Genomic DNA, 13,818 nt, shown 5'->3' on the forward strand with positions numbered 1-13,818 from the left:
CCTATAAAACGACATCCATGACGACTTTTATGACATAGTGCATGGCCGCCATCTTGGAATCCAAAATAGTCATCATTTTCGAAATCTGCGCCCCCTAAAACCTATAAAACGATATCCATGACGACTTTTATGACATAGTGCATTGCCGCCATTTTTAAATTGAAAATGTTATCATTTTCGAAATCTGCGCCCCCCAAAACCTATAAAACGACACCCATGACGATTTTTATGACATAGTGCATGGCCGCCATTTTGGATTCCAAAATGGTCATCATTTTCGAAAGCGGGGCCCCCTAAAACCTATAAAACGACATACATGACGACTTTTATGACATAGTGCATGGCCGCCATCTTCGAATCCAAAATGGTTATCATTTTCGAAATCTGCGCCCCCTAAAACCTATAAAACGACACCCATGACGACTTTTATGGCATAGTGCATGGCCGCCATTTTGGATTCCAAAATGGTCATCATTTTCAAAATTGGGGCCCCCTAAAACGTATAAAACGACATCCATGACGACTTTTATGACACAGTGCATGGCCGCCATTTCGGATTCCAAAATGGTCATTATTTTCGAAATCGGCACTCCCTAAAACCTATATATCGACACCCATCTCGACTTTTATGACAAAGTGTTTTGCTACCATCTGCATGCAAGACATTTCTATTATTTTTACGTACAAAAATGGCCCCCTGTCAACTTTCAATCGAGATTTAATCGATAATTTATTCGATTAATATTCAGATTAATTCAATTTCAATCTATGTTAGGTCGACTAAACTAATCGCGATTAAAATTTGAGAATTAACTTTTTTTGTTCCATTAATTAGTCGAATAAACAGTTAATCGATTAATGCCCATCTCTGACCACGGCATTTTTACACTTTGAGAATATCTGAAAACAAATCAACACAAGGAGCCATTTTGCAAATCCAGTAACATACCAGTAACTTTGTTATTACTTTTGACAGCGCGTGTCATGTGTCAACACAGAGTCGACACAAAGTCGAAACATTGCAACTACTTTGTGACTGCAATATTTCTCAGCCTTAAACCATATTTATACATCATAATTAACAAGTTTCGTAGTATGTAAAGCGTTATTTCTGTTATTTAAGTATAGTATACGCATCGAAGTACTAAAAATGCTTCAAATAATATAGTTATGAACACAGGCACTGAGAAGAAAACAATTTCATTTCCGGCTAAACTAAAACAATGTGGTGGCGCGTTGATTATATTACACTTGGTTTATCAAATCACTCGAGCAGTTTAATTCCCCATAATAATTTAAGTCATATTGTAATATAAATGCAAACAATATATAATTACGTCTTGTAATCCGTTTTAGAGATGGCGTATTAATGTCACTTATTTTTATTTAAGTATTTTTCCATCTGACAGTTTCCATTTGACAGGAACAAAATGAACGAATGAACGAATGATTTTGGCATAAAGTAGTCGCAAACCCGAAACAATGTGTGCACACGGCGACCACACTTTATGTCACTTTGTGTCATGTGTCGACCCTTCCCCATTTCTGGTAACTGTGTCGACACGGCGACGACTCTGCGACTGGAATTGTGACCGAAACAGACGGTGTCGACACAAGATGTGTCAACACCGCGTCGTAACGGCGACTGGAAATGGTTGTATGGGTTATGAAATATATTCTCGATAAAAAGGTACCTACATATGTTTACATGTAGTAAGACCCCGTAAAAATAATCGAAATAAAAATGTCGTTTGAATGAAGACTGTCAGTCCATATCGTTATTGTCTCTAGCTACAGAGATACAGTAAGGCAAATGGCGAAAAATACCGCGGTATTCGCGAGATCTACAAAATGATACGCAATGTGTCACCGCTAGCCCACGTACCTGCCTTAAACTTAAACCAACATAACTTTACCATCGAGAAACTTAGCACAAATCCTTAAACCTAGAAGCCTAGTTTCTAAATTCGTAAAATTATTTTTAGTAGGTGTATAAGATAAGTTTGTAGTACATATCGAATATCGGAATGATATGTCGAGAGGGCCAGCCGCATCAGATAGTGTAGACACGCGAATAAGCTATGTCCCGACTGTTTTATTTACGACTGATAGCTTCGATTGTTAACTGTTGCTTTTCAAATGTTTACAACATTCTGGAAATGTCTACAAATTGTACAATCACTTACTGTGCTGTGTCTATCTACCATTATTTGTACATAGGGCTGCCATGTGAAAGAAAAGAGAATTACTGAAATCGGATCACGGGTCTCGGAATAATTAGCCACAATTCTTTACAGAACATCTATGAAATTGAAGTCGGTTACAAATGGAATATCCTGACAAAAGGCCTGACATCACCCTAAAAATTCTGACATTTCTTGGACGTTAATTTCACCCAAAATAAAATCCCTTATTCCAAAAACTTTCGTGAGCCACTAGCCCGTCACTCGCCACCATATGCTGCATAAATAACCTTCCCTTTTTTCTGCCCAACTCAAAACTATTAGCCAGCTTCAAGTGGTTAGTTGAGGTTTTTCAAAAACCCTGACACTCGCCAAGCCCTCGCAATCCTGATAAAGGACCAAAAATCCTGACATGTCAAGAGAAATCCTGACGTATGGCAACCCTATTTGTACAGAAATATCTATTAGAATCGGTAGGCGTTATAGCGGTAGTCCTTTGTATTTTACGGATGTTTGTAAAACCGTTGTCAGTGTGGTTTCCGCGTAGTTAAATAGACATTGTTAATAACGATATAGAATTAACGAAGTATTCATCAGTGAGTAAAGTATGTGTGTCAATAGCGTAACCAGTCATATAAACGCAACTGTTTTTAACCGACTTCAAAAAAAAGGAAGAGGTTATCAATTCGACCGTAGTTTTTTTTCTAACGTGTTCATTATGTTTTTTGTGGCGGAACGTACAACGGAGGATAAAAAAATACGAGTCTACAGGATGGCCCAAAACTTTGGTATTTTTTTGCTGTTATTGACTAACAAATACTTGCGTTTGGCACTCAAAACTAAATCTAAAACAAACCGAACTAATTTGAAGAATATAAAGAATCATAAGCTCCCCAGTCTCATAAGTTTTAATTTTTAATGACATTTTGTTAGAACGTTTTTGTTAAAGTTCCTAAAAAAATCTTTGTCGACTTATTTTTGAACCTCCCATGTATGGAATAATATCTTGCACAATCCTATTTGTGTCTACTAAATGTATTATATGTTTCTAAAAGTGCAAGATATAATAGCTGGTGTACAGTCACCTGCAATAATATGTTACACAACGAAGGCCTCAAAAATATCTGACACGATCTTATTCGTAGAGCCATAGGAGCGTGTCACATATTTTTGCGGTCTTCTAAGAGTAACATATTATTGCAGGTGACTGTACCTAATACAATCACCTATGCACAAAATTGACATCATGTCATGTGTCACAAAGAATGGCTGACAATGAGGATCGAGTGAGGAACAGTCTTGGCAACCTCCCAAGGGGAGTGACTCACAACATACGCGGGGTAAAGTCACCAGTAACGAGTCAATAACAACTGTTATTATGCAAGCCATTGAAGGTTATTATTGCTAGTATTATTTGTTAAACGTTTTTAATGCTAGGCAAAAAATGGCAAAATATATTATTCGACAGCAAATCACTATTACTCGTACTCGTAAGATTCCTTGATAGATACAAAGACATATGTAACTTCGTATAAGACGAATAAAGTCTAAGGAAAAAACGTGCCTCGGAATTCAAGCAAAAGTCATTCTCGAATAGATGGCGCACACACCTTTAGCCTATCCTCGGCTAGATGGCGTGACGACACCGTTTCATATTTAACAATTTTAACACATAGATATCAGTGAATGAACATGGATCAAAATGATATAAAAATAATAAAATCATTTATCCATATATATAAATTTTTTGATAACTTTATACGTTTTCATTTTGAGTTTTAGTCGTGTGTCGATAGATGGCAGTAAATTTACAGTGACTACAAAATTTACAATGACAGGACCCCTCTATACTATCTATTCTTTTTGATAGATAGAAGCATTACTATCCGATGTGAGGTATTAGTCTCAAATTGGTCACCAGTTAACAATACCAGTATTATGGGTGGCCCAAAAACAAGCTGTTTTTTTTACTGCTGCATATTGTTGGTTGTGCGCTTTTGTGTATCATGACTAAGCTAAAGGATGATATTTTGAAGATTTTATTAGTTAAATGATTCTAGTTTTAATTTTTAATTCTATTTTGCGAAAGACTTTTAACTAAGAAAATATCCTAAAAAACGTTTGTATTTTTGGGACACACTGTAGAGCATTCCACTACAGTGTTGCTAAAAAGGCTACGTATTAATTGTTGAAACAGACATGGGAGGGGTAAAATTCAATGGGGAGAAAATACATTTTATACGATTTGCAGACGACATTGCAGCATTTACAGAAACTTCAGCTCAACTAGAACATCTAATGTTAACAATGGACACAGTGTTTAACGAATTAGGCTTAAAGATAAACATAAAGAAAACTAAAACTCTTACAACTTCAAAACGCAAAACTAGTCATCCTCCAATAGTTCTCAACAACACCCCAATTCAACAGGTTGAAAGTTTTAAATATTTAGGCAGCTTAATTACCAGGGACTCCAGGTGCACACCAGACATCGTTGCAAGGATTGCTATGGCAAAAAAAGCATACAACCAGAAGAAACAACTATTGAAATCCCGTTTGTCATGTAGAAGCAAGAAGCTACTGATTAAGGTGTACATCTGGAGTATAGCCCTATATGGAAGTGAAACGTGGACAATGACCCTAAGAGATAGAAAGAGAATGGAAGCATTTGAAATGTGGTGCTGGAGGCGTATGGAAGGCATTAGTTGGAAATACAAGATAACGAATGAGGAGGTGCTAAGAAGAGTGAATGAAAGGAGAGCTATCCTGAACACCATCGCAAATAGACGCGGAAAAATGATTGGACACTTAATACGATACGACCACTTCTTTAAAACTATCCTGGAGGGGCAGATAGGACACAAGCGGGGAAGAGGAAAACCCAGACGCAGCTTTTTGGAGCAAGTGAAAGAAAAAGTGGGGGTCGTGTCGTATCAAAAAGTAAAAGAGTTGGCGCAGGATAGGGAAAGCTGGAAGATACTCCACCGACAAGAGAATAACTCTTAAGTTAATGATGATGAGTAATTTTACTGAGAATGCCAAAGAAGCAGAGTATTGGTTTGACACTGTTACATTCTTAGCAAGCTATGAAATATCATCAGAGTAATTTTAAAATAACTAAACGAGAAGCGGAAGTGTGTGGTGTGGTCTGTGTTTCTGCAAGAAACTCGTCTGCGTGAAAAGATCATGATCATTATAAAAAAAACTATCCTAATAGGTTAAACTCTCTCCATATCAAATTTCAGTTAAATCGGGTCAGCGATTTAACCGTGAAGAGGCAATAGACAGACAGACAGACAGAGTTCTTTCGCATGTATAGTATTAAGTAGGGGGATTGGCATATTCCCCAACTGGGGACTTCACCCCACAATGACGCATGCTCTTCCTTGTTTATATAATCTTGTTAATTTATGATTCAACAAGTGTCATGGCGACGTGTTCCTTTTGGATTCCGTGACGGGTTTACGAGTAACTATGCAGCTTCGGAATTTTGGTGGCTCGGTCTGCTATTGTGCAGTGCATTGGGATAATTAATTCATAATTCATAATTTTTTATTGCATGAAAGTGAGTACAAAAGGTGTTATCATATACAAAAAGTCCATCACAATCTGCCGAGGTCCAGCACGCAATATTTCTTAAGTCTAAAACTACAACTAAATTAATTTAGCTATAACTATAAAACAGCAAATTAACATAATAGTTAGTCATTAAATTATTAAAAACGTGCTACTACAAACCTTTACATTCCAAATATTCTTTTAGGGAGTAAAATTGTTTACTCATAAGCCATTCATGTAATTTTCTGGAGAACAGTGGTTGTTGGTTTTCTCTTATTTCTATTGGAATGTTGTTAAACACTCTTATTGCCATGCAGTAACAATTCCTGCTGCATAATTTGGATTTTGTTTTAGGCAGCACAAGTTTGGTAGGGTATCTAGTATTAAATCTACATACACTCTTTAACTGTGTGAAAAGTTCTGGATATGTTTTTACAAATTTACCTACCTCTAGTACAAACATTGATGGAAAAGTAAGGAGGTTGAGTTCTTTGAACAAGGGTTTACATGTTGTAAGTGGTGGTACATTACTTATTGCCCTTATGCACTTTTTTTGGCTGATGAACAGCCTATCAACCTCACAGGAGTTACCCCACAATAAAAGGCCATATCTGAGAACTGATGCTACGTACCCATGGTAGGCGAGGAGAGCTGTTGGTATATCTATTAGAGTTGAAAGCATTCTTAGTAGATATACAAAACTATTATTTTTTTTACATTTCTTTTCAATTTCAGGCTTCCATGAAATGTTTTTATCAAGTAACATCCCCAAAAATGTATGCTGATCAGTTTCAGATATTAAATGATTGTTATACTTTACACATATTTTTTCATGTTCTTTCCTATTACAAACAATTAACCTTTCATATGTGTGTCGTGGTCAAAACCTTGGTTTAAACTTCGGTTGCGCTGTGTAGAGCAGCAAACAACGTTCCCGAAAAAATAAAAAAATATGACTAAACATTCAGTGGGTTATCCGCGACCACGACCTGTGAAACCTGAGTCGAAACGTCGGAAATCAAGGTAACAAAATAAATTCGCCATAGACCTGGTTTTATATATGTTCTAATATGGAATCCTTTTATCCTTATCAAGTTATCATACACAGACAAGTGGTTAAGAAACTAGTAGCTCTGTGAGCTGTAGACCTCGCAAATCCCTTTTTGAAAGGTTTCTAAAAACTGAATCGATAAAAATATCCTTAATTATCGAACCTTTTCACAAAATTTCACGAGAATTGATTAAGAAATGCGAAATGCGCCAAAAAATTCGCTCCCATACAATCAAAGTTACGTTCTCATATTAAAACGACATGCTTTAATTACATTTAACTTAACATGAACATTTACGTATTACGTACCTAACATACCTGTTTTGAGCGTGGACAGCGGACAGATATCTGGCAGACAAATCTGTGTCAATTTCTCGCCACACATTGACGGGTGTGTCCGCCGGAGACATCTTTCAGACAGATCTGACGGACAAATCCGTACGTGTATGGCTAGCTTATGTCTGGTATAAGTTTTCGTTGCTAATAATTGTTAAATGAAGAAAATAGGGCGAGCAGAAGTTTTGAATGTAAAACTTGTATTCGCTCTAATTGAGATCCTATATGAGAGCGTAACTTATATTGTATGGTGGCGGCAAGGTTCACGTGACTCTTAAGCCGTTTTTACTAGAGGTAGATACTTACATACTTACGTCTGGTGCTAAACTTAGAACATTTCCTTAAGGCCGTTCCCGTACCCAAATGAAATCTACAATCGAGCCTCTCCTCACCCCACCCGTCCCGCCCCTAGATACAATGACGATACAACAGCGCCACGCAAGAAGTAGTGACTTAAATGAACTAACAGGACACTGATTTGTAAAACGTATTACTAAATACTGAAAAAAAGCATGCTGCATCTCATAGATGGCGTTAAAGTTAAATGGGAAAAATAAATGAAACATAGTGTAAATTAAATATTCATTTTAATGAAGTCAACTCTTATTTCAATAATATTTAACTATAAGGGTAAATACAGTTTATATTTAAACAAATTAATGACTGCAAGTTTTCTATAATATCATTATTTATTAGGTATACTGTGCAGGTATATCATCGATATTTATTAAAAAGTTAGGGCATACCGATACAAGTGAGAAAAATAGGTAATTCGCACATGTATCGTACAACGTTTTACAGTACATAATATGGCCCTTTAAATTTTCGACATAGTTACGTAATGTGCTAATTATCGCACTAATGCGGTAAAGTAGCACCATATTGTAATAGTACTTACCTACATTACGTTTACAAGTGCGGCAAATAGGAAATTCGAAACGAGTGGCGATAAATTCGAACACGACCGAAGGGAGTGTTTTGAATCGACACGAGTTGCGAATTACCTATTGGCACATGTATCGTACAACGTTTTACAGTACCTACAGTCCTACATACTAGGGTTTGCTCCCGGGAAATACCGGTACCGAAAGTACCGGGAATTCCCGGGATTTAGAGCCAAGCAAAGAACCGGGATTTCAAAATTAAATTCCCGGTACTTTCGGGATTTTCGGGACTAATATTTCCGGTACAATATTTGACTGTTTTCTGTTACTTAGCATGAAATATCAGGTTTTTTAAAGAAATACATTATATAAATCCATTGCTGACGCTAATACTTTTACGACTGACCATATATTAAAGCAAAACAAAAATAGTCAATGGGTTTGACAATGCCAACAAAATAAAATAGCTTATTTTGAAACTATACGAGTGTTACTACGATAAATAATTTTATACGAATAATTAGTTAGTTGTATACTAAATACGAGCAAAAACTAGAGAGAATTGTGTAATTAATAAAATATTTCTTTTAATTCGAATATTAAGAAACTCTTATTGATAAACTGATTGACATTTTAAAATGAATTAAAATATTATAGTGTCATGTCCTCTCCTTGGTAAATTCTTAATTCTGGCTGCAACAACTTCTTGATCCTTCCTATTGATAATTTTATTACCACTTTTACCTACTCGCATGCAATTTTGCACATTTATTTAAGCCCCTTATCTTGTCTAGAATACAAAATTTCGTAAACGTAGCTCTAACAGTTATTCATAAATTAACGTTTTAAAACCGGCATTTTTGTGACTGACTGTCTAATAGATCAAAAACCTAACCCACTTCGAGCTGACCTAGAAACTTGAAATTTGGCACCAAGGTAGACTATTAGGAGTTTATAGAGGGAACAATCTAAAAAATGAAAATTATTGATAATTTGATGAAGAATAACATATATACTTATCGATAATAGGCTAGATGACTAAATTTCATTTATGGTATCAATCGATCAGGTTTGTCTTTAGGATAAAAAGTCTATATGGGATCCATTGCATTAAAGGAATACAAAAGTCAGAAATGATAGTCAAAGTCCGACAGTCGTACTTCACTCGCGAAACGCCCCGAACAAAACGATATGTGACCGTGACGTCAAGGTCACAAAGAGTCCATCTTGAAGTATGAACAAAACAAGAAAATTGCGATTTTGTCGGTGAAATATTGCGTTTATGTATATAGTTTCCATACAATCTTTTATTGGATAAAATGTGAGGAATCGAATCGAATGGTAACTAACTGCGACAATTCTTCGACCGACGGTTTTGTCAGGAAGCTCTTCTTCCACATTGAACGATATTTGTAACTGAAAATAAAATATATTGTATGTGTTAGCATTTACAATTTGTCACATCATGTACAGTCGACGTCAAAGATATGTACCTATTGCAGCTTACTCCTTTGTAATAAGGTGAAAAATGTATACATATATTTGACGTCGACTGTACATATAAAGCACCGGTGGTAAAGAACCAACGAGAGAAATAGAAGTAAGACCCTGTATAATAGACTACGAATCGTGTGATAAATCAATTTACGATGGAATTCTGGCACACGAAGTTGAAACAATGTTATTCTAGCTAGGTAGTTAGTACAAAAGGTAAAATTGTTCTCTGCTCTACAATCAATAAGCATAATTAGCATGAATCACCTACCTCATGGGTATCTTCTTCCTCTAATATACTAGGAACCCGATAAGTGTCATCCACCTGTGCAATGCGTGGGTTCAAAATGTTTGAGCCGGTCGCCTCACTGTCAAAACCAAAATTAAATAAATGTATGATGTTTTACAGCACATATGGACTTTACCCCACTAGTGCGATAATGCACACACACATTACGTAACTATGTCAAATATTTAAAGGGCTAGTAGTAGTAGTAAACTCTTTATTGTACAAAAAGACATATTAAAAATAACATACAATTAGCAAGAAGTACAAAGGCGAACTTATCCCTTTGAGGGATCTCTTCCAGTTAACCTATAGGGCTATATGTACTGTAAAACGTTGTACGATACATGTGAGAATAGGTAATACGCAACTCATGTCAACTATTTTTCGCACTATTTTTTATCATCAAGTGATGATGAACAATAACAGCCACATTTTGCCTCTCATTAAGCATCCGGACAAATCTGTCGGTCGAAGAATTGTAGCAGCCAGTCATTTCTTTACAACATCACTCAATTTATAAATTAGTCCATTACTATTTCATAAATTGATCATGGACCCGCGAAACGCAGCATTCCAGAAATGCAGTTATTTCGAAAAGTGAGACAGACTAATTTCAAAATTTTTATGTAGGTACCTATATTATAACAAGTGATGACAATGGAGAAAACTACTTGAAAGTAAATAAACCATTGTGCTGGTTACAGGTACAGTCGGCGTCAAATACTTTGTAGCAACAAAGTAGCCAAATAGTAACAAGCAATAATCTAGCAAGTAACATAATAAAATTGCGGTTTATGATGTAAGTACTAAAAAAAACTGCTTACTAGATCTCGTTCAAACCAATTTTCGGTGGAAGTTTGCATGGTAATGTACATCATATATATATTTTTTTGTTTTATCATTCTCTTATTTTAGAAGTTAAAGGACACACATTTTACCACTTTGGAGGTGGTCTCTCGCGCAAACTATTGAGTTTAGAAAACAATGATATCAAAAACCTCAATATATTTTTTGAAGACCTATCCATAAATACCCCACACGTATGGGATTGATGCAAAAACAATTTTTGAGTTTCAGTTCTAAGTATGGGGAACCCCCAAAATGTATTGTTTTTTTCTATTTTTGTTGGAAAATCCAAGTTTCAACAGTACCTATAGTTCTTATAGTTTCAGAAAAAAGTGGCTGTATATACGGACGGACAGACATACAGACATGACGAATCCTTAAGGGTTCCGTTTTTTGCCATTTGGCTACAGAACCCTAAAAATGCTCTATCACAGGTAAATGAGAAATTGAAAATGGAAATAATTGCCCAAGATTATTAGTTTTATTAAAATAAAAAATCGGTCAACACGCTCAAGAAAAGGACATCATTTACTATTGTGTAGGGTAGGTATAATATAAAATAACTATCAGTTCATTAAAAAATACGTAAAAGAATAACGAAAGTACGGACAATCGGTAAATCCCGGGATTTTAATTTCCGGGACTTACTCAGGCAACCCTATTACATTCTACCAGTGTACATTTTTAGGGTTCCGTACCGTTCCGTAAAGGGTAAAAACGGGACCCTATTACTAAGGCTACGCTGTCCGTCCGTCTGTCCGTCTGTCATCAGGCTGTATCTCATGAACCGTGGTAGCTAGACAGTTTAAATTTTCACAGATGATTGAATTTCTATCGCCGCTACAACAAATACTAAAAACAGAATAAAATAAATAGTTATGCAACAAACGTGATTTTTGCCGTTTTTTGCATAATGGTACGGAACCCTGCGTGTGCGAGTCCAACTTGCACTTGGCCGGTTTTTTTAAATTAAGTACCTCTTGGAGAATATCAAATAACTGATGAGGGCAATGTATCTCGTACGATATTATTGATTGGCGACATTTTATTTAGTTTTCGGCGAACATTTGCTAAGTAGGTAGTACTAATAGCCATCTAGGAAAATAAGTACTTACAAAATATGTCCAAATAATTGAGAATATCAATTCAAAGCATAAAAAGATATAAGCATCTGCACTGATAGGAAAACAGTAGGTATCTAAATCTAACTAAGGTCTTTTCGTACGCCGCCGCTGTGAGTACTTGAGTAGGCAGGTATTTATCGCAACGCACGAAGTTACGCGCGACATAGGTACCTACATATGTGACGTTATCTATGAAAAGGGACCTTATTGTCGATGGCGCTTCCGCCATTATTAACGATGCTCTGATATAAATACCACGCCGTGCGACGCAGTGCGTCGTAAGCGCCATAGACAATAAGGTCCCTTTTCATAGATAATGCCACAATTAGAATTAGAACTTACTCGTTACTTTGAATGTCAGTGGTTGATGAAATCGGAGATTCCATTTCCATAATATTTTGCAGTCTGTAAATAAAGATAAATGGTAGTAGTGTATTGTGTTATTTGTGTTACGTAGGTAGGGCTAAAAAGCACAAGTCAAATAATTATACTCACTCGATAAAGATATCATGTTCGGCTGTGAAATTATCCAAAATTTCTTCTTTTCCTAGAAAAACAAATAAGTAAAAAGTTTAGACGCATGACAAATCACGAGCTGAGGTTCGAACCCTCGATAGGTGGATGGATTGCTAAAAGAACGCTTTATGCGTCTAATTGTGTGCGTTACATGTATCACTGTGTGCTCGTATTTATAGGAAGGCCCACTCGCAACCGCGTAACTACGACTCACGGAGCCGCACACATAGACGGCAATGTTTTCTGTCTTTGCCGTGCAAGGCTGCGGCGCTAGTGCCGCGTGGTGTAAACGTCGCGAATCGCAATATCCTTTTAAGCTATTTAGATGATGAATTGATGACAATGTTTAACCGGTAGATGGAGTGATTATTAAATTCTAGAATGTTTTAAGTTATATGGATTACTAATTAGTACGATCAGTATATATTAAATTAAGTAATAATTACGTATTTCACTGTGTAATAAATATACATTTTTACTTACGTTAGTTCCATTGTTTGTTGGAATCTTCCGAGTTGTCTTTTTCGAGATGTCTTCTTTTTATTCAATTGCTTGTTACCCATTATAACTTAAAGGTTTTGGTGCACACGGTATATCACTAGGACACACAACACAGCACAGTTTTTATAAGTAAATCTTATATTTGTTTTGGGGACACCTAGTACAGGTCCGTCTGGCACGAGCGCTCAGCCATCACTGTCTCATTTCGAAAGACGGACGGAGATAGAGCATGCAGGCCGGAGTCGATATTTTGTTACGATAGAATTAGTTGATGTTTATTTATTTTAAAAATATTGCCTCTAATTATCGTTTTTCTAAAGCTGTCAAATTACTGTTATAGTTATGATTGATTTTTCTCCTTTTTTTGTTTCATAGTGTCACATAGTAAAGAAACGAGTAAAGTTGGAGTAAAAATTCGAATTGGAGGTTACTTTGGGAATAAATTGTATCGAGCGAAGTGTTATGAATCGTGTATCGAAAGCTGTGTTATTAAAGATAATATAATCAAGAATTATATTTATTTTTCTAACGTCTACAAATATCACCGTTTCTTAGAAAAATAGGATAATTATTGGGGTATTTTTACATTTCTGGCTCAGGGAACGGCCTTAAATGCTTCCATAGTAAATGCCGTAACACAAAATCGATGGTTGCGATGGCACGACCTATAATGACTAGAGGACAAATGTTCTAGCACCCTCCTCACGAGAGTTCTGTTATTATTGTCTACCAAGCTCAAGCTAGTCCAACACTAAGTGAAAACAGTGGAACTGTAACTACGGTTGCTATATGAAAAAATTGAATATCCTGACAAAAGTCCGGACATCACCCTAAAAATCTTGAGTAATCCTGACATTTCCTGGACCTAGAATACATTTCACCTAGAATAAATTCCTGATACTAAAACCATTTACATTTACATTCATTTTTTATGTTAACCCTTGGTACGGGACTGTTGCTTTTTGACATAACCTCAATCAGGCCTAGTTTCTCCTCTGGGTCGAAAGTTGAATGGGATTAGGATCAGCTTTGGATT

The 13,818-nt window shown here is 36.0% G+C and overlaps 1 long non-coding RNA gene across 1 annotated transcript in view; it reads left to right on the plus strand.

Moving 5' to 3' along the window:
* The first annotated feature begins 3,517 nt into the window (after positions 1-3,517).
* Positions 3,518-13,818, plus strand: part of LOC134795740 (uncharacterized) — a 292,604-nt gene continuing 282,303 nt past the window's right edge. The window contains exon 1 of the long non-coding RNA XR_010144840.1: positions 3,518-3,528. This is a non-coding gene — a long non-coding RNA (uncharacterized LOC134795740). The remainder of the gene's footprint in view (positions 3,529-13,818) is intronic.

Source organism: Cydia splendana, chromosome 12 (genome assembly GCF_910591565.1).
Source record: "Cydia splendana chromosome 12, ilCydSple1.2, whole genome shotgun sequence".
Lineage (NCBI taxonomy): Eukaryota > Metazoa > Arthropoda > Insecta > Lepidoptera > Tortricidae > Cydia > Cydia splendana.